Consider the following 21,440-nt stretch of genomic DNA (forward strand, 5'->3'; position numbering starts at 1 on the left):
AGTATACTAACGCATATATATGGAATTTAGAAAGACGGTAACAATAACCCTGTGTACGAGACAGCAAAAGAGACAGTGATGTATAGAACAGTCTTATGGACTCTGAGGGAGAGGGAGAGGGTGGGAAGATTTGGGAGAATGGCATTGAAACATGTATAATATCATGTATGAAACGAGTTGCCAGTCCAGGTTTGATGCACGATACTGGATGCTTGGGGCTAGTGCACTGGGACGACTCAGAGGGATGGTATGGGGAGGGAGGAGGGAGGAGGGTTCAGGATGGGGAACACATGTATACCTGTGGCAGATTCATTTTGATATTTGGCAAAACTAATACAACTTGTAAAGTTTAAAAATAAAATAAAATTAATTAAAAAAAAAAGAATTAAAGTTCTCTTTAGTTTCCCCCCATGACTAGTATTAATAGAGGTAATTTTCTCTGACTCTGCAGAAGAGAAACACTCTTCTGTCTGGTGGCAGAATCTCTTCTTTCATCTAGTTATTTCTCACTGTCCACTTACTTATGAGTGAAGGGTTAGAATAATTGGCACCAGAGGCCAACGTGGGTTTCCTTAAAAATCTTGCTGGATTGTGTTGATCATCCCTTGGTAATCCTCTTCTCTTCCTGCCTTGTCGAGGGCAGGTAGGTGTAAAGATCCTGGATAAGCTGAGTTGGCTGGGCTGGGTCAAAATTTTTTCCTTTTTTTTTTTTTTCCAGATGTGCAAGCTTAGAAGCAGACCTGAGGAACAGTCTCAGAACTGCCCCTTCAGTGAGTTCTTAGGGGCCAAATTCCTGCTCAACTTCACTTGTCCTGAATGAAGTTCAGGTTGAATGATATGCCAACCCATCTGTATGTGGGCCACTCAGAGTGGCTTTCAACATCCTGCGGTTTGCTCTCTGGTGATTGATCTTCAACCTGCCACTCACACAGCCTTTGCTCTTGGGATTCCAGGGACATTGACGGCAGGTTTGAAATGTAGTTTCCAGTGGGAAACAGGAGAGGTTACATGACTAAGCATGAGTGGGGTTTTATTGAAATATTGAGCTGTCCCCACCACATACCCCCACCTCCCCATGTGGTTTTGTGGTGGAAAGTTTTACTGAGAGAACTTTTGACTTCACTTTACTTCAGAAGTTTGCTACAGAGAATTGTCCATTTTATATATTTGAACTCTTCTCACCAAACCAAGTATGGAAATAAACACCAGAATTGGCCACTCTGTACAACATTATATTCATTTCTATTCATTATTGTGGTATAATGGTTCATGACAGTATCAATTAACATGACATCACAGTACTATATCAATTTACTCAGGGATGGGAAAGGGCATCTAACTGAAAGGTAGCCAGTCCTATAAGGAAACCTGGAACCAAAAGGTTTTGTCCAAACAGGGATAAGCTGGTCCAATTAGATTCTCACTCTGAATAGTTCAAATGAGGAAATATGGTGAGAATCAGAAGTGGCAGGAAGAACAGAAGATAAAAGGGTGTATGGAGGGATCTTGAGGTAGTTTAGAAAGTACCATCAAGTTAAAGTTATGAAGAAGCAGAAAACATTTCAGTTAAATCAAAGATGTACAGTCAAGGGTGATTAATCAGTTGATAGTAGAAGAAGCAAGAAGACACAGAGAAAACAGAGATTGAGGTAACAATGGAGCCATATGAAAGGCTGTTTTACAGCAAGTATTACCAACCTGTTGCTCTCTGAGATCCAGTTCTAGTCACTGTGAGGTCACTCAGAGCAGTGGAGTGCACAGGGACGGATATTCAGCAATTACATCCTGTGACTTTTTTTTTTTTTTTTTCATCCTCTGACTTTTGAGGGAAGATGATTGGGTTCTTAATCATCAGACCATGTGCATTTCAGAAGCTGAGAAAATAGAAAACTGTCAGATATTCTATGGGAAAAAAAAATTTCTCAACTTTCATTTTTTCCTTCTACTTGATACACTTAAAATTGCAGTGAGAGAGACAGCATTTTGTTCTGAAATATTCAGTGAGCATCACTGGCAGTGTAGTTGAAGTCTTCCTGGTAATTAAGAATGACACAAACATATTCCTTACAAAATCCAAGCAGGCAAATCTTTCAGATATGAATCAAATGAAATTCAAATAGCTGAGGGGCTTCTCTCTTAACATTTGAGCAGAAACAGTTTTCAATACTGTTTGATAAAAATTTCAGCTTGATTGTTAGAGGAGAGGGCTTCCCAAGTGGCACAGTGGTAAAGAATCCACCCGCCAATGCAGGAAATGCAAGAGACACGGGTTTGACCCCTGGGTTGGGAGGATCTCCTGGAGAAGGAAATGGCAACTCACTGCAGTATTCTTGCCTGGAAAATTCCATGGACAGAGAAGCCTGGCGGGCTATAGTCCATGGGGTCACAAAGAATCAGACACGACTGAGCAAGGTCTGAGGAAAAAGCAACAAGGTGATCACTGCAATAACCTATAGAACCTAAAAAGACTAAAAGACCCTGACCAGATGGAGGGTAATTAAGGAGACATTGTAGGATGGAAACTATCTGCTCTGAAAAAGTGGAGAAGGCTATAGTGAAAGACTCATAAAACAGCAATATTATAATAGATGCTAAGGAGCTATAGGAAAAAAGAGCCCTAAAATACAGGGGCTCAACTAACAGACATTTATTCCCTGTCAAAAAACAGTCTAGAGGTGAGTAGTCCAGATTGGTGGGAGAGGAACATTGTTTCTTCCGTCCTATTGCTTCTCCAATCCCTAGGGTGTTGTCTTCATTAATCCTTTGAAATTGGATCCAGATAGGAGAAAGTAAAGAGATGGAGGGTAGGCAATTTCCTTTCAAGCAAATAATATAGAAGCTGCCTACGTTTCGTCCACTCATACTCTTCCACATCCATTGGTGAGAACAAATCATTTGATCATAATGGCTATAAAGTAGGCTGGGAAGTTGAAGTAGCTCTGAGCTGAATGTCCACATTTCAGGTAAAATTCCATGGTTAAGGAGTTAAGTGAACTTTAGGAAGCATCACTACGAACAAAGCTAGTGGAGGTGATAGAATTCCAGTTGAGCTACTTCAAATCCTAAAAAATGATGCTGTGAACCCTTTGTACGAGACAGCAAAAGAGACACTGATGTATAGAACAGTCTTATGGACTCTCTGGGAGAGGGAGAGGGTGGGAAGATTTGGGAGAATGGCATTGAAACATGTAAAATATCATGTATGAAACGAGATGCCAGTCCAGGTTCGATGCATGATACTGGATGCTTGGGGCTGGTGCACTGGGATGACCCAGAGGGATGGTATGGGGAGGGAGGAGAGAGGAGGGTTCAGGATGGGGAGCACGTGTATACCTGTGGCAGATTCATTTTGATATTTGGCAAAACTAATACAATTATGTAAAGTTTAAAAATAAAATTAAAAAAAGAAAAAAAAAAGAAAGTGTTGCACTCAAGATGCCAGTTAATTTGGAAAACTCAGCAGTGGCCCCAGAACTGGAAAAGGTCAGTTTTCATTCCAATCCTAAAAAAGGCAATGCCAAAGAATGCTCAAACTACTGCACAATTTCACTCATCTCACATGCTAGTAAAGTAATGCTCAAAATTCTCCAAGCCAGGCTTCAACAATATGTGAACCGTGAACTTCCAGATGTTCAAGCTGGTTTTAGAAAAGGCAGAGGAACCAGAAATCAAATTGCCAACATCCGTTGGATTCTCGAAAAAGCGAGAGAGTTCCAAAAAACATCTATTTCTGCTTTATTGACTATGCCAAAGCCTTTGACTATGTGGACCACCACAAACTGTGGAAAATTCTTCAAGAGATGGGAATACCAGACCACTTGCCCTGCCTCTTGAGAAATCTGTAGGCAGATCAGGAAGCAACAGTTAGAATTGGACATGGAACAACAGACTGGTTCCAAATAGGAAAAGGAGTACGTCAAGGCTGTATATTGTCACCATGCTTATTTAACTTATATGCAGAGTATATCATGAGAAATGCTGGGCTGGATGAAGCACAAGCTGGAATCAAGATTGCCGGGAGAAGTATCTATAACCTCAGATATGCAGATGACACCACCCTTATGGCAGAAAGTGAAGAGGAACTAAAAAGCCTCTTGATGATAGTGAAAGAGGAGAGTGAAAAAGTTGGCTTAAAGATCAACATTCACATAACAAAGATCATGGCATCTGGTCCCATCAATTCATGGCAAATAGATGGAGAAACAGTGTAAAGAGTGGCAGAATTTATTTTGGGGGGCTCCAAAATCACTGCAGATGGTGATTGCAGCCATGCAATTAAAAGCCGCTTACTCCTTGGAAGGAAAGTTATGACCAGCCTAGACAGCATATTAAAAAACAGAGACATTACTTTGCCAACAAAGGTCCGTCTAGTCAAGGCTATGGTTTTTGCAGTAGTCATGTATGGCTATGAGAGTTGGACTATAAAGAAAGCTGAGTGCTGAAGAATTGATGCTTTTGATGTGGTGTTGCAGAAGACTCTTGAGAGTCCCTTGAACTGCAAGGAGATCCAACCAGTCCATCCTAAAGGAAGTCAGTCCTGAATATTTATTGGAAGGACTGATGTTGAAGCTGAAACTCCAATACTTTGGCCACCTGATGGGAAGAACTGATTCATTTGAAAAGACCCTGATGCTGGGAAAGATTGAGGGCAGGAGGAGAAGGGGATGACAGAGGATGAGATGGTTCGACAGCATCACTGACTCGATGGACATGAGTTTGAGTAAACTCTGGGAGTTGGTGATGGACAGGGAGGCCTGGCGTGCTGCGATTCATGGGGTTGCAAAGAGTTGGACACGACTGAGCGACTGAACTGAAGGAAGAAGCAAAGAAGGCTTTCTGGTAACCACTAGCAGCAAGCCACACCGAGATAATCCATACTAGGGATTAAAACTCTTTAAAAGTTTGGAAACCCAGGTCAGTGATGTCTTTCTCTAAGAGCCCAAAGCCATCTTTGTGGGTTATGAGGCAAAAGGCAAGTCTGTGAAGTCTGTACAACAATGCAATGGAGCCTTTTAGTTACCACCGTAAAACTTCAACTGCTGTTGAAATCATGTTTTCTTCCCTTCATCCCCAAGGGTTATATGTGAAAGTCCAGAATATTTTCTTTGCTTTTCTAAAAGGCACAATCTAGATCCTCTCTTTTAAGGCCCTGAGAGATTAGGTCTGCTCAGGGAAATCCTCAAATCTCAGCCTTCTGTTTTCTCCAGAGCCTTCATCAAGTGCTCCATTGTTTCTCCTCACAAAGAAACACAGGCAAACCCCCTCCAAAGGGGCCGAGGACTCTCAGTTCTCCCCTTCTGCCATAACTTCTTGGGTAGCAAAAAGCTTAAATAAATATTGGAATTTATTGGCTTATGTAACGTGAAAGTTCAAGGGACAGACTACAGGTACACTTTGATCCAGGAGTTCAAATTATGTCATCAGGATATTATCTCATTCTCTCTCTATCAGTGCTACTTTTTTGAGTGTTGGCTTACTCCTCTGGCAAGTTCTCATTCTTGTTGGCCTCTAACATTTCAGGCTTTCAGTTTCATAGCTCTTATTGTAGCAGGAAAAGAAGAGATACCCCTTTCTGCTCAGCTGAAGTAAAAGTATCCAAGATTGCACATCAGTGGCTCTGATAGGGTCACTGGCTCATGTATGAATCAAGCAATGTGACTGTGGAATTGGGTGCTTTGAATGCTCAGCACTACATTAGAGGAAAAGGTTCAGCGTATCATCTTTGCATGCTCAGTTGCGTCCAACTCTGCAACCCAATGGTCTGTAGCCCGCTGGGCTCCTCTGTCCATGGAATTTTCCAGGCAAGAATACTGGAGAGGGTTGCCATCTCCTACTCCAGGGGATCTTACCAATCCAGGGATAGACCTCACGTCTCTTGCGTCTCCTGCATTGGCAGGCAGGTTCTTTACCAGTGTGCCGGAAAAGGTTAAGTCAACACAAAATGGTAGAAAGGAATCTCAGAGTGCTGTTAGCAGAAGGGAGCATGGATGCTGGGCAACAAAACCACAACAGATGTCCTCGGCCTATCCCTTTGCCTATGAAATTGACATATCCAAACTGGTCTTATAATAGGATAACAGTTAAATACTTGCCTTTGAATAAGTATATTCTCTAAAGGCCTTTAAACTACTTAGTTCCCTGAGCCTTCCTCCTGCAGTCATACTGCAAATTCGTCATTAACATGTCCTCATGTCCTTTCACCTTAAGGGCAGACATATGCCTTCTTACAAGGACCTACTGATTACAAGTTACATCACAGTAAGTGCCATCTTGCAGCTGTAATTTCTTACAGTTTTCATCTTACAGCCTACTTCCATTTTCTGTAACTTCTTGTTTATTCCTAATGAAATGAATTACTTAAAAAAACTTCACGTCCCACTTGAATATGAGGGACACCAAAACTAAAGCATCTGTAGCAAGAGTAATTTGTAGAGGATTTCAAGAAAGAAAACCTCTTTTATTTCTTAAGTAGAATAATAGATCTCTCTAAGATGCAGTGGAAGCTGATGCTATAGACAGTTGGTTCTATACCCTGCCACAGTCTCAAGGGCGTGGAATCAATAAGACATTTGCTCAATAATATCAAAATCTTGTTCACATTAATGAGGACTGAGCAGGGACTCCAGTTTTACCATTGTTCTCTTGGAGCAAGCTAGATTAGTTGGGACTGTAAATGTAGTGTAGGGTGAGGTAGTTAAGACTCTAAGACGTTTTTTCCCCAGGATTGAAATTCTACATCTACCACTCACTGCCTGTTTGACCTAAGTTACTTGACTTAACTATTCCTTAGTTTCTTCACCTACAAAGTAGAAACAATAATAGTATTGAGCTCACAGAGTTGATGTGATGCTTTTATGGGTTCATATGTATAAAATATTTAGTATAGTGTGAGAACTATGAAAGTAAAGATCCATGTAAGTGCATAGTGAAGAACCTTGTTAGCTCTTACTATTTACTTTTAATGAATGTTCATATATAAATATTCAAGTAAACAAAGTGAGGGAAGTATTATTCAGTAGCAAGTTCCTTGAAGAAACAACTAAAGCACAAAACTCACATTTTCTTTTTATGAATCCTGCCTAAATTACCCACATCTGAGCAAGAAAGTGGGAATGACATATTAATGGAAAAACAGGCTAATAAGCCTAACCTAGTTTCACATTCGAGAGGTGGAATAATTTATGGGAAAGCTCTCTAGGCTTCTAAACGCTGCAGTCAAATCACTGTATGGAGAAAGCTACAAAATCAAATTCCAAACAATGAAAACATCAGTTTCTTAATGGAACAGTTCCAACCATCTGGCATTCATATGTTTGCAGGGAGGTTATTGTGCAGCCATAATGACCCAATCCCACCTCTAGGCAAGAAGCTTTCATGAAGGAAGTTTACTCTGGCCATTTGTGGCTGGTTAATATTACCAGAAGAGGGTTTTTTTTTTTTTTTTTTCCCAACTGTTCCACTGTTAATGTTTCAAATTTGAACTTTTTTTTCCAAGAGAACAGAGAAAGAATGAACATGAGATATATTTGTAGAGTGCAAAGAGAGAGTAGGAGATTTCAGCATCTCAGTAATAAGTTTTTTCTTGAAGGCAATTTTTCAAAAAGAGGTGCCTTGTTGCATAGGCTGGATTCAGTCTTGCTGATAATCTATTATCTCTTCTAAACAGATTTAAATTAATTATTAGATCATCTTCTTATCATACTTTAACAACTGATTTTGAATAGAACTCGGAACATAGAAATAATGATATTTCACTTTTCTTTGAATGAACTGGAACTTGACCTACTGTTGAATGTTCATTCACTCACTTAAGATTAATAATCCAGTAAGTATTTACTAAGCCTCTACTAAGTGCTAGATACTGCATGAGGCATACCTGTTTAATAGAATGTAAAAAGATGAGTTTTAAGAGTTGAAAACAGGTATAATAAGAAGGGCAGTTTGATATAAAATATTAACAGCATGAGAGATTTTTATAAGGACAAAAGGGAGACATGCACAAAAATTTAAAATTCAATGTAAATAAAATCTACATTGGAGTGATTAGAAAGAAAAATAAACTATAGATAATAAAATCAATCAAGTGGATTTCACACTTTATAAGTTCTTCTAAGATGGAGGGCAAAAGATTTTTTAAAAAGGCAAAGAGATAAAAATGACAAGAGAGTAACTGAATAGAGACCAGAGAACAAAGAGCTAGTGTATCGATGAGGCTATTCCTGAAGGAGACATAACAAATAAAGAAAAGGCCACAATTAACTATATAGTAGAAGAATGTTTTCTGACAATATACAATACAACTTTATTATATAAAGTTATAAAACAACTTATACATTTATTATATAAAGACCTATGTCTGTAGATTTGTAGCTTTTAGGTTACAACAGTTTACTTTTTCTTTTTTTGAAGAGAACAGAAAATATTCAAAGATACACAAAGACTAAATATATGCTACCATAAAGCCTTTTTGAGAAATGTAAAAATTAGTCCAAGTGACTGAGTTGTGTACCAAGTTGAGAGCAGATAAAAATTACTGGGGCTTCTCTAGTGGCTCAGTGGTAAAGAATCCACCCGCCAATGCAGGAGACATGGGTTCAATCCCTACTCCAGGAAGATCCCACATGCCTTGGAGCAACTAATCCCCTGTTCCACAATTATTGAGCCTGTCCTCTAGAGCCGGGGACAGAGCTCACAATTACTGAGCCCATGCACTGAAACTATCGAAGCCTGTGCTCCACGACAAGAGAAGCCACCACAGAGAAGTCTGCCCACTGCAACTAGAGAGCAGTCCGCACTCGCCACAACTTGAGAAAAGCTTGTGCAGCAGCAAAGACTCAGCGCAACCAAAAGAGATAAACATATAAACTTAAAAGTATAATGAAAAAATTTTTTATTGAAGAGAAAGAATAAAAAAAAAATTCATTAAACATTCAGCACCAGAAACTAAGGAGATTTACAAAATAAACCAAAGGAAGTCAGTAGGAAGGATTTAACTATGAACAAAACAGCTAAAGAGATACACACCAGAAAATGAATAGAAATGATAAATCCATCCTAGATCTGTTTCTTTTTTTGTAAAGAGTTAAAAAAGGCCCTTAGCAAAGCAACTCAGTAAAACACACATACAGACACATGCATCATCTATAGTACTAGGATAAATGGTGAAGACTCTAACAATTCTGTTTCAAGCAATTTGAAAATCTCAATAAGAAGACTATTATATGGCGATCATTTAAAGATAAATAGGACAGTAACTGTGGAAGATACCTGTGCAGGTTGGGTTCTATGTAGATGCTGAGGCTGAGGCAGGAGAACAAAGAAAGCGCTTACTGCAGAGCACCATCTATGAAAGGAAAAGGAGAAGCAGGAGAGGGCAGAGGGAGCTATCTGACTCTGTTGGAGGCCCAGTGAAGTCCTCAGTAGCCCAATATGGATTTGGGGAACAAAGATGGTCCATTAGAGAAGTCCCTCATTAGACAAAAATGGCTACACCCTTGTACCACACCACTGCTCAGTCATTGGCCTGGGTTGACCATGAGAAGAGTGTAATCTTGGCTATCATTCTGCTCACTCATTGCCTAAAGTGATGCCCTAAGAAGAATGTGGCCTCACCTTAAAAGCTACAAAGGACCCTCAAAGTGCTGAAAGCCATAGACCATCCACTAACCACACCCTTTGCAGCTGGCTTATGAGTTTTTTTCTTGGAATGGATTTGAATGGCACATCTCCACATCTGCCATAGTCCACTGCTTGCTCCACGTGGATCTACTTCTCCAAACTTGTGAAGGAAGCAGCACCTCCACACACACAGTGGGCTTCTCTTCCTGAGGAAAAACTTAGAAAACAGAGCTTAGTGGGATTAACCATAGCCTTCATCGCTGCAGTTCATCTCAGGGCCATCACTGGTATTTACCTTCCTTCCCCCCATTAAACATTTTACATTAAACATTAAACATTACATTTACATTAAACATTAAACATCTCACTCTTCAGCTAACATCTCCAGTAGTCCTAGTAACTTACTTCATGGTGTGACCCTGTGTCCTTAGTAACCACACACTTCTTTAATTGCTGCATTTGTCCATTCACACTCACAACTGGGCAAGGGAATATACCAAGAGGTACCTACCTGAGTCACGTGAGTTCCACACATATCCCTCCCTGTCCCTGTTAAGTAACAGTCTTTATTAGGTGTAACTGACAAAAAATAGTCTTCTCCTGTGAATTATCAGTGTGATGTATCCCTTAAAAATGGTGATTATACTTCATGTCTGCTGGACTTTACATAAAAGAATTCCAAACTGCCCAGGTAGTACTTATAGCTTGTAGTTCAATGGGGCTTTTTCTGTAAGACTTGTGACACTGGTAAGAGTTCAGAACTTCTGTCTCGCAGATCCCAGAATTGTGTAAAGAGAAGCACAAAGTCTGAGAGTGGGTCACTGAGATTTATGGTAAGTGGGGTCCTTGGGGTTCCTTCTGCTTCCACCCTCTAACTTCACAAACCCATTTTTTTTTTCTAATTGGTGACAAGACACCACATAAAGGTCTCTGTGCCAAGGCATACGGTGCATCCTAAAAGATAATTTCCAACCTTGCAGGCTGTTGTCTCCAAGTTGGTGATTCAGCTGTGTCTTCAACAAGACATTCTATCCCCTCCACAGGAAGTTTTTGGGTGGGGTGGTATGTGATAAGACTGCATGGTCCATTCTTTTGCTTTCTTCACTGCAAACTGAATGCCTTGGTTGAATGTTGTATGGGATTCCAACCTTGTGGATCAGACATGCCATAAGTCCTGGATAGTGATGCTGGCTGATACCCTTGAGGGCAGGAAAGGCATATCCAGAAGAGATGACCATTCCTCTGAAAATGAACCACAAACTCTTCAAGGATGAAAGAAGCCCAACCTAGTCAACCTTCACCAAATTACCAGTTGGTCTCCTTAAGAAATATTTCATACTAGAGGTTCAGAGATAGGAATGTCAGATCACCTTACATGTCTCATGAGAAACCAGTATGTAGGTCAAGAAGCAATAGTCAGAACCCGACATGGAACAACAAACTGGTTCAAAATTGGGAAAGGAGTACATCAAGACTATATATTGTCACCCTGGTTATTTAAGTTACATGCAGAGTACATCATATGAAATGCCGGGCTGGATGAAGCACAAGCTGGAATCAAGATTGCTGGGAGAAGTATCAATAACTTCAGATATGCAGATGACACCACACTTATGGCAGACAGCGAATAGGAATTAAAGAGCCTCTTGATGAAGGTGAAAGAGGAGAGTGAAAAAGCTGGCTTAAAACTCAATATTCAAAAAACTAAGATCATGGCATCTGTTCCCATCACTTCATGGAAAATAGATGGGGAAACAAGGGAAAGAGTAACAGACTTTATTTTCTTGGGCTCCAAAATCACTGTGGATGGTGACTACAGCCATGAAATTAAAAGACACTTGCTCCTTGGAAGAAAAGCTTTGACAAACCACGAAAGCATATTAAAAAGCAGAGACATTATTTTGCTTCAAAGATCCATATAGTCAAAGCTATGGTTTTCCCAGTAGTCATGTACAGATGTGAGAGCTGGACCATAAAGAAGGCTAAGCACTGAAGAATTGATGCTTTGAACTGTGGTGTTGGAGAAGACTCTTGAGAGTCCTTTGGACTCTAGTGAGATCAAAGCAGTCAATCCTAAAGGAAATCAGTGAATATTCATTGGAAGGACTGATGTTGAAACTGAAGCTCCAATACTTTGATCACCTGATGCGAAGAGCTGACTCATTAGAAAAGACCCTCATGCTGGGAAAGATTGAAGGCAGGAGAATAAGGGGATGACAGAAGATGAGATGGTTGGATGGCATCACTGACTAAATGGACATGAGTCAGGCTCCAGGAGATGGTGAAGGACAGGGAAGCCTGGCATGCTGCAGTCCATGGGGTTACAAAGAGTCAGTCATGACTGGGCGATTGAACAACTATGACCAGAGGTTCACAGTTGGTCCATGTTATGTCTATACTTCAGGCTTTGATTTGGTCTCCTTAGCTGGCAGTGTGGACATTCAGAAGCAGCATTAGAGAGATCAGCTTTGGTAAGTGGGAGTCAGTTCCATCATACTCATGCTTAGCCTCCCTCTCTGCCATGCTGCTGCTGCTGCTAAGTCACTTCAGTCGTGTCCGACTCTGTGCGACCCCATAAACAGAAGCCCACCAGGCTCCCCCATCCCTGGGATTCTCCAGGCAAGAACACTGGAGTGGGTTGCTATTTCCTTCTCCAATGCATGAAAGTGAAAAGTGAAAAGGAAGTCGCTCAGTCGTGTCCGACTCTTGGCGACCCCATGGACTACAGCCTACCAGGCTCTTCCGTCCATGGGATTTTCCAGGCAAGCGTACTGGAGTGGGGTGCCGTTGCCTTCTCCGTCTCTGCCGTGGTAGCCACTTTATTCACATGTCCTTGGTGGTGCTGACAAAGGTTGGCTCAGCATTCCTGCTTGTGGAGATGAGCAGGAATTCCACCTCTTCCCTCTCCTTTACCAGTTGGAAGAATTATGGAAGGGAGAGGATCATGTTCATTCAAGTTCATCTTGGAATATATGATGGTACTCAGTGTAATTTACTCTTGTCAAAACCTATCCCTAATGGGTCAGATCTATGACCTCTTAGTGTAAATTCCTACAAGTCAGTTCAGATCTGTTTCTGGGAAGAAGTCCAGTTATTGTTATTGCTGTTCATCTTTTAGAAACCTAAGCTCTCAGAAACAGATTTTTAGATAACTTTTCAGAGATATTTTTTCTGGATATTTTTTCAGAAATTGGAGATAAATTAACCTCATCAGCAAATTATATCAAGGCTCAATTGCTATTACTTCCTTCCTCCCGATCATACTGCATCTTCCCAGGGGTTTTTAAAGTATCCTGTGTTGCTGTTTCAACTGTGCACCCGCCTCCCCCCAACCTTTGTGGCTCTGTATTCTGCATATTAGCAGCGACTTCTGTGAGGTCATGTCTTACCTGTGGAGCCGTCCTCCCAAGGTTGTGGCCGTATTTTATATCAAGTTAATTCCTATTCTAGATTTGTAATCTTCCCATGGTGCGGATACAGGGTGGCTAAAGGTTCTTAGCAATCATGAATAAGATTTCATACCTTGAAATCCTAACCCTCAGCACCTCAGAATGTGACTGTATTTGGAGGCAGGGTCATTAAAGAGGTAATTAAGGTAAAGTGAGGTCATAAGGGTGAACGCCAGTCCAATAGGACTGTCTTTATAAGAAGAGACTAGGGCACAGATACACACAGACTGAGGGGAGACCAAGTAAAGACATCTGGAGAAAAATCACCATCTGCAGGCCTAGGACAGAGGCCTCAGAGGAAAGAACCGTTGACCTTGGACTTCTATCCTTTAGATCAGTGGGAAATGAACTTCTGTTGTTTAAACTACCCAGTCTGTAGTACTTTGTAATGGCAGCCGTCTGTTCTCAGGATACACAGACCTCTCTCTGTTGTTCTCACATTCCAAGAGTATTGTTTTTCCTTCAGGTCTATACATACTGTTTATGCCTGTAAATCCCCGTCTAGGAGGTCAGGTTTTTCTATAAAGATTTTTGATTTTTCTATTTTCCCTTTTGTTACATATTTTCCTGAGCAATGAGCACAGAACATATGATTCAACAGTGAGAGAAGGAAAGTGGAATTACAAGAAGAAGAAATTGTAGAATAAAAATCTCAAAATTTTGGTCATATTTGGTCAATTGTTTGGTCATATAATTATTATATTTACTAAAGCCAGAAGATACATGCTATTAATTATATATTTTATGGTTATATAAAATTAGAATAGTAGCCATGGAAAATCACAGGCTTCATACATAGGAATAATCTACTGACTTATTATTTAAAAACTTTTAAAATTGAAGTATAGTTGATTTACACTGTTGTGTAAGATACTGGTGTATACCGCTGCTGCTGCTGCTGCTAAGTCACTTCAGTCATGTCCGACTCTGTGCGACCCCATAGACAGCAGCCCACCAGGCTCCCCCATCCCTGGGATTCTCCAGGCAAGAACACTGGAGTGGGTTGTCATTTCCTTCTCCAGTGCATGAAAGTGAAAGGTGAAAGTGAAGTCCCTCAGTCGTGTCTGACACTTAGCAACCCAATGGACTGCAGCCTACCAGGCTCCTCCATCCATGGGATTTTCCAGACAAGAGTACTGGAGTGGGTTGCCATTGCCTTCTCCTACTGCTGTATACTACTGATTCAATTATACGTATACATATCTTTTTTTTTTCCCATTTGACTCAAATTTTAATAATCAAATAAAATATATTAAAAATACATTATGAAGAGACCAGTCATCAAAAACAGCTTTCTCAAGAACAGCATTTTTCAACCTTCAAAAAGAATTTTTTTGTGATTTCCCTGCTAAGGGAATTTTTTGGAGAATTTTCCAAATCACTCTTCTCCCCATAAAATTTTAATATCACAGATATACTGTATATCTGTTTATTTTTTTTTTAATTTTATTTTATTTTTAAACTTTACAAATTGTATTAGTTTTGCCAAATATCAATAGGTTATTATCAGATACTGAATATAGTTCTCTGTGCTATATAGTAGGAACTTATTATTTATCCTGACTTATTATAAAGTTAATTTTTCTTAGGACATGTGTATAGTTTATCTCAGTTTTTTATAGGAGTACAATCATTGTCTAGGATGTCATAGTGTTTATGTATGTTCATTCACAACAGTAGCCCCCAGAGGATGTATGTGGTGGCTGAGTATTATTCCATAACAGTTTGCATTAGAAATACCATTGTATGGATATATCCAGATAATTATACTTGTGTTTTAAAGTATATTATTTGGGTATAATTTACAAATAATCAGTAGCATCAACATTAAATGTTCAGTTCAATGAGTTTGTACACTTAGTACACCCCTGTTACCACCACACAAAGCAAGATATAGGATAGTTCTCCTACCCCAGGAAATTTCCTTGTGTGCCTCTTCTGTCAATCCCCAGTCCCTTGGCAACCATTGTTCTGTTTCAGACATCACAGATGAGTTTCACCTGTTCAGGAACTTCATAGAAATGAAATTGTACAGCAGGCACTGTTATGGATCTGTCTAATTTTATTCAGCGTGTTTTTGAGATTCATCCATATTGTTGTGTATACCAGGAGTCTGGTCCTGACATTGCTGACTAGTCTTCCATTAATGTCCATAATTACCATTTAATCTGTGGAATTTACTCTGCCTCTTCTTCTGGCAGAGTTAATGTTGTCAGAGAAGTCAGGCTGATTGGCAGAGGCATTCAGTTAAATGTAACCAGTGCTTTGAGGTAGAGTTTGTACAAAGAGTTTGTACATTAGAGTTTGTAACATCTCTAATGTGCCCGCTTCTGACAAATGCCCACTCCAGAGGGCAGGTCATCAGAAATCTCTCCTTTTCTCAGATCAAGCCACAGTCTAGGTTACAGGGTATCATTGAACCCCTGGGATTATAGTAAAAATGTCTATGTATAATATATATGTCTATGTCTATATATATATTCATAGACATTTTTATACATATATGTATTTTATTCATATACATATATGTATATCAGTTAAGCCAAGGTAACAGAGTTCTCAAATATAGTGTCTCAAAGAACAAAAAAAAATTTTCTCATATGAAAATCCAGAGAGATGTTCAGGTTGGTAGAGAGGCTCCATGTGGACATACAAGCATCAGGAGTTTGGCTGCCTGCCATCTTTGATTGGTGGCTTCCAAGGTTTGCATGGGCATCACCATCCTCATCAACAGAAAGGACAGAGAACCTGAGGGAGCACACATAAGAAGAGTCTTTGGTAATCCTAGACTCCACAGAAGTCTCTTTTGCTCAAGTTCTACAGGAGATAACTCAGGTATGTGGGCTTAATTAACTGCAAAAGAGGCTGGAAATCTAATCTAGCTGGTGTCCTAAAAGGCAAGAATGGATACTGTAGTTACCTCTGTTACAATGGAGAAGGAAATGGCACCCCACTCCAGTATTCTTGCCTGGAGAATCCCATGGATGGAGGAGCCTGGTGGGCTACAGTCCATGGGGTCGCACAGAGTTGGACACGACTGAGCGACTTCACTTCACTTCACTTCTGTTACAATGTGTACTGCTGCTGTTGTCGTTCAGTTGCTAAGTTGTGTCCATCTCTTTGTGACCCCACGGGCTGCAGCATGCCAGGCTTCCCTGTCCTCCACTATCTCCCCAAATTTGCTTAAGGTCATGTCCACTCAGTCAGTGATGCCATCCAACCATCTTATCCTCTGTCACCCCCTTCTCCTCATGCCTTCAATCTTTCCCAGCAACACTCTTCCAATGAGTCGGCTCTTCGCATCAAGTGACTAAAGTATTGGAGCTTCAGCTTCAGCATCAGTCCTTCCAATGATTATTCAGGGTTGATTTCCTTTAGGATTGACTGGTTTGATCTCCTTGCAGTTCAAGGGACTCTCAAGAGTCTTTTCTAGCACCACAGTTCAAAAGCATCAGTTCTTTGGTGCTCAGCCTTTTATATGGTCCAACTCTCACATCTATACATGACTACTGGAAAAACCATAGCTTTGACTATATGGACCTTTGTTGGCAAGTGATGTATTTGCTTTTTAGTACGCTGTCTAGGTTTGTCATAGTTTTCCTTCCAAAAAGCAATCATCTTTTTAATTTCATGGCTGCTGTCACCATCCATGGTGATTTTTGGAGACCAAGAAAATAAAGCCTTTCACTGTTTCCATTGTTTCCCCATTTATTTACCATGACATGATGGCAAAAGTATGATTATGATCTTAATCATAGTCTTGTTTCTTTTTTCTCTTTTCCCACTATCAGCTTACTGTGTGTGTGCGCTAAGTCGCATCAGTTGTGTCTGACTCTGCAACCCTATGGACTGTAGCCTGCCAAACTCCTCTGTCCATGGGATTCTCCAGGCAAGAATGCTGGACTTGCCATGCCAGGGTTGCCATGCCCTCCACCAGGGGATCTTCCGGACCTAGGGATCAAACCCATGTCTCTTACACCTCCTGCATTGGCAGGCAGACTCTTTACCGGTGGTGCCACCTATAAATCCACTTATTTTATTACTGCTTTATAGAACTAACTTTTTGTTTTGTGACCCTTTGTATGATTTTTTTTTATATTTAGGTCTATTTTTAACTCTAAAATTATATATATAATACACATATATATTTTCTTCTTCATTCCCCCCCACCCCCAACCACCACATCATTTTAGATCAAAAGCTTTTAATTTGCATGAAGGAGACTACAAGAAAAAGATTGTTTGACCTTGATCTATTTCAGACATTACCCAGATTATTCATGCAGAAATAGGTGATAAGAAAATGGTGAGCAGAGAGAGACTCTGTTTAGGGCTCTCATTTCACTGCAGTCTGGCCCGCATGCAGGGCTGCTGCACACACAAGCCCACCTTCTAGTCCCCATTCCTAGAGTCTCCTGATGTCGCCACTACCCTGAAGAGTTTTATTTATTGTTACTACATTGGGCTGCCTCACCCTCCTCTGCCACTGGCCTTTTCAAATAGAAAGGTTTCCGAAGGAGAATGATTTCTTTCTGGTCAAGGGGAAAAGCAGCAGAAGAGGCATAAATATACCATTTTAAAAAGGAAGAAACCCCTGTCTGAGAGGCACCTGAAAAACTTCCCCAAGCAGGCTGAATTCTCAGGGTATTGTTTCACCAGGATATACTTTCTACATTCACAGACTGGAGGGAAAGTTTCCAACAGATCTTTTTTGCTGATAGTTTTGATTACTCTCTAGTAAAAAAATTTCAAAGGCTTTTTGCCAGACAGAAGAAATGTGGGGAGGCAGAGGGAACTGGCATGATAGTAGCCCCCTCTGAACAAATAACAGAGCCCAAAGTAGTGACAGCCAGTGTTTCAGTCCTAAATGCTTTGCAAATTATAGTCCTTGGACCACTAGATAACAGCAATAACCTGACAAAGTCTACTGTTACCCTCTAAGATATTAACGTAAACCATTCTGGAAGTATTCCCCACTCAGATTCTCTTCATTTTGCTAAAAATATTTTTTCTCATGTTTGACAGCACCACTGTCTTTGGGTCTCTGACTCTGCTGAAGTCATTTGAAGAAACAGATCTAGAGAAACATTGCTCGGCAAAGGATAAGAGAGAAAGGTTAGGACAAAAAGCATTAAGTTGCCTATCCAAGAAAGGGAATCAGTTTGAATGGCAAGAGGGCCACAGACAGATAAAAACATTAAAGAGAGTATAATCAAGATATCCTTCTGCATCTCTGTTGAAATCACATCATCTACTTTTGTGTCTGAAGTCTGTTCAAATATATTATCTTACTTTGATAAAGGCAGTGTGGAACCCAATAAAGTAGACTGAATTAGTATTATCATCCCATTTTACAGATGAGAAAACTGACTTGTTTGAAATGTAGTACTTATTTTGATGGCTTAACCTCTGTAATGAACTGGATTCTGTATTGTATTTCATTTTCTCTCTCTGTTTACACATGGGCATACAACCTAGAGTTGATTTTAAAGTTATTGAACGAAACCTGGGTGCAGAGCAGTCTCCTTCAGGCAGGCCTGCACATGTCAGGGAGACAAGTCTGTCCAGGCTGACCTTGTACTTTGCTAGGCCAATAAAGAGGAAATAAAAATTTTTAAAGCAAATAAATTGGAACTCTTGTATACTCATCTTGTGTGGACAGAATTCCTCATTTGATGCTAGAAAGGACCAGAGAGCAGTTTGGTCAGTTAATATGCAGTCAAAGCAGAAGCAGCCATATTCCTGAAATAAATATATTAGAGGTGAAATAAATATATATATTGGAAAAAAAATATTGGAAACATTCAAGCTGAGGGCTCAAAAGAAACTCATTCACACTTTACCTTTGATTTATGAGGAAGGCCTAAACATAGAAATAATTAACTTGTAAATTAATTAAATGATTATTTGATACTATTTACTGCTACATTAATATAAGTATTTTTAATAAAATTCAAAAAAATTTTAAAGTATTCTTTTTACTAAATATAGAAGTTTTAGTATTGAGAAACCCAAAAGTAAATACTGAGTGTGTAGTAGAAAGACAGGAAAATTAGCTAAGTGAGTTTTCTGAGTCGGGTAGAGCTATACTGCAGAGTACATCATGAGAAACGCTGGGCTGGAAGAAGCACAAGCTGGAATCAAGATTGCCAGGAAGAAATATCAATAACCTCAGATATACAGATGACACCACCCTTATGGCAGAAAGTGAAGAGGAACTAAAAAGCCTCTTGATGACAGTGAAAGAGGAGACTGAAAAAGTTGGCTTCAAGCTCAACATTCAGAAAACGAAGATCATGGCATCTGGTCCCATCACTTCATGGGAAATAGATGGGGAAACAGTGGAAACAGTGTCAGACTTGTTTTTTGGGGCTCCAAAATCACTGCAGATGGTGATTGCAGCCATGAAATTAAAAGACGCTTACTCCTTGGAAGGAAAGTTATGACCAACCTATTTAGCATATTCAAAAGCAGAGACATTGCTTTGCCAACAAAAGTCCATCTAGTCAAGGCTATGGTTTTTCCGGTAGTCACGTATGGATGTGAGAGTTGGACTGTGAACAAAGCTGAGCGCTAAAGAATTGATGCTTTTGAACTGTGGTGTTGGAGAAGACTCCTGAGAGTCCCTTGGACTGCAAGGAGATCCAACCAGTCCATTCTAAAGGAGATCAGCCCTGGGTGTTCTTTGGAAGGAATGATGCTAAAGCTGAGAAACTCCAGTACTTTGGCCACCTCATGGGAAGAGTTGACTCATTGGAAAAGACTCTGATGCTGGGAGGGATTGGGGGCAGGAGGAAAAGGGGACAACAGAGGATGAGATGGCTGGATGGCATCACCAACTCGATGGACGTGAGTTTGAGTGAACTCCGGGAGTTGGTGATGGACAGGGAGGCCTGGCGTGCTGCAATTCATGGGGTCGCAAAGAGTCTGACATGACTGAGCCACTGAACTGAACTGAACTGAACTGGATAGTTGAAAACAAAAGTCCTTTTCAAGTATATTCTTTCTTTTCTTACCAATATGTACTTTGTATTATACTTAGATTATATAGTGGATATTTTCCTATTCGTCCTGGTGTATTAGAGTTTAAGATCAGCTCTCATTGTTTGTGTGGTAAGAGTTTTTATATACTTTCTGCATGTTGTAAATGAACATACTAGCACTGTGCATGTATTAAAATCTCTAATTTTTCACATTATCTATTATAAAAGAAATTATAAATTGGTAGGAAAGGGGAAAAGGCAGTCATTTAAAGCTGATTTTTTAACAAAGGGGATTTGATGCATTGTTTGAAAAAGGAAACAGCCTCAGATAGTAATTGACGAGCAGCTTGGTTTTTAGCCTTGAGCATCCTGTGAAAACCACGAGACCAACTCACCCAAGGTTCTCAGCAGTCAGTCACTTGGGGGAGGTGGTCATATTCTTTTCGAAGCTATACCTCACTGGAAGCTTGAGAAGTTCTCATGCCTTCCAAGAAGTCTTCCTCTCCCCACTCGCTGCGGTTTCCAGTGACCTCTCTTTTCTGCAAAGCCCTAGGTTACCGAGTGACCGGCACCAACGCAGCCCTCCCTCGCGGTTCTGCCTTTCTTTCTTACAGGTAGTTGGATCAGTCCTGCCAAAGTTCCTTGGCGTGGCCCCCACGTGCCGTTTCAGGCCAGAGTCTGCAGTGTTTACTAGTAAGCAGCTACTTTTGTTGTGCTGCGGCTTTAGCGGTGAAGCCAGAGGCAGAGAACTGCCAACACTCCTGGAAGCCAAGGGTGGTAGATGGTAGGGGTGGCGCGGCAGGAGAGCACTCGCGTCCTCCCTGTGGCCGCCCCCCGCCGTGGACTGGGAGGTGTTCAGAACCCGGGCGAGTTTCTCTGGCTGCCTCTTTCCGGAGAAGGATCCCCAGGCCTTAGTCCCGCACCGCTCCCGCCCACATCTTCAGGTGTGTATTCCCCGCCCTTAATTACTCTTCTAAAATTGATAGTTTGTACTTGGCTTGGCGAAGTGCAAGTGCAAACTGGGAAAGCGGAAGAGAAATGTATAATCATGGATATGGAGAACTAGGGGAGCACAGTCATACATTTGCTTTGGTCTGCAGACCCAGTCAGTCGCAAACTCAGAAATGGAAACGTGTGCACCTTTCGGGCAGCAAAATTGACTCCGCGTTCTTCGCAGCTTCGAGTTAAAAGCTGCGCTGGGAAAGCTGTGCCTGCTGGAAAGTTTGGACACTGCACTACGCGAGAGGCCAGACGTTAGGGGTTCCGCGGGCCCGGCGATGTCTTCCAGAGCTTTTCAAGTGGGAAGAAAAGAGCCACAAAATGAAAATGCAACGTGTGGGGGTGGCCACCCGAGTCCCGCAAGCTGCCGGTCGCAGAGGTGAGCGCGGGAG

General features: G+C 40.8%; 1 protein-coding gene and 1 long non-coding RNA gene across 6 annotated transcripts in view; one reads left to right on the top strand and one right to left on the bottom strand.

The window, feature by feature from the left end:
* LOC106701597 (uncharacterized) overlaps window positions 1-21,440 on the bottom strand; it is a 67,940-nt gene that overhangs the window by 44,819 nt on the left and 1,681 nt on the right. For 2 of the 5 annotated variants that reach the window (XR_011465036.1, XR_011465035.1), the window contains exon 2: window positions 1,699-21,339. This is a non-coding gene — a long non-coding RNA (uncharacterized lncRNA). The remainder of the gene's footprint in view (window positions 1-1,698; window positions 21,340-21,440) is intronic. The other 3 variants (XR_011465039.1, XR_011465038.1, XR_011465037.1) reach the window with 3 other exon arrangements.
* LPAR1 (lysophosphatidic acid receptor 1) overlaps window positions 21,288-21,440 on the top strand; it is a 168,653-nt gene continuing 168,500 nt past the window's right edge. Inside the window, exon 1 of the mRNA XM_005910518.3 lies at window positions 21,288-21,427. The gene's annotated coding sequence lies outside the window, so the exon portion shown is untranslated. The remainder of the gene's footprint in view (window positions 21,428-21,440) is intronic.

This window comes from Bos mutus, chromosome 8, assembly GCF_027580195.1.
Source record: "Bos mutus isolate GX-2022 chromosome 8, NWIPB_WYAK_1.1, whole genome shotgun sequence".
Lineage (NCBI taxonomy): Eukaryota > Metazoa > Chordata > Mammalia > Artiodactyla > Bovidae > Bos > Bos mutus.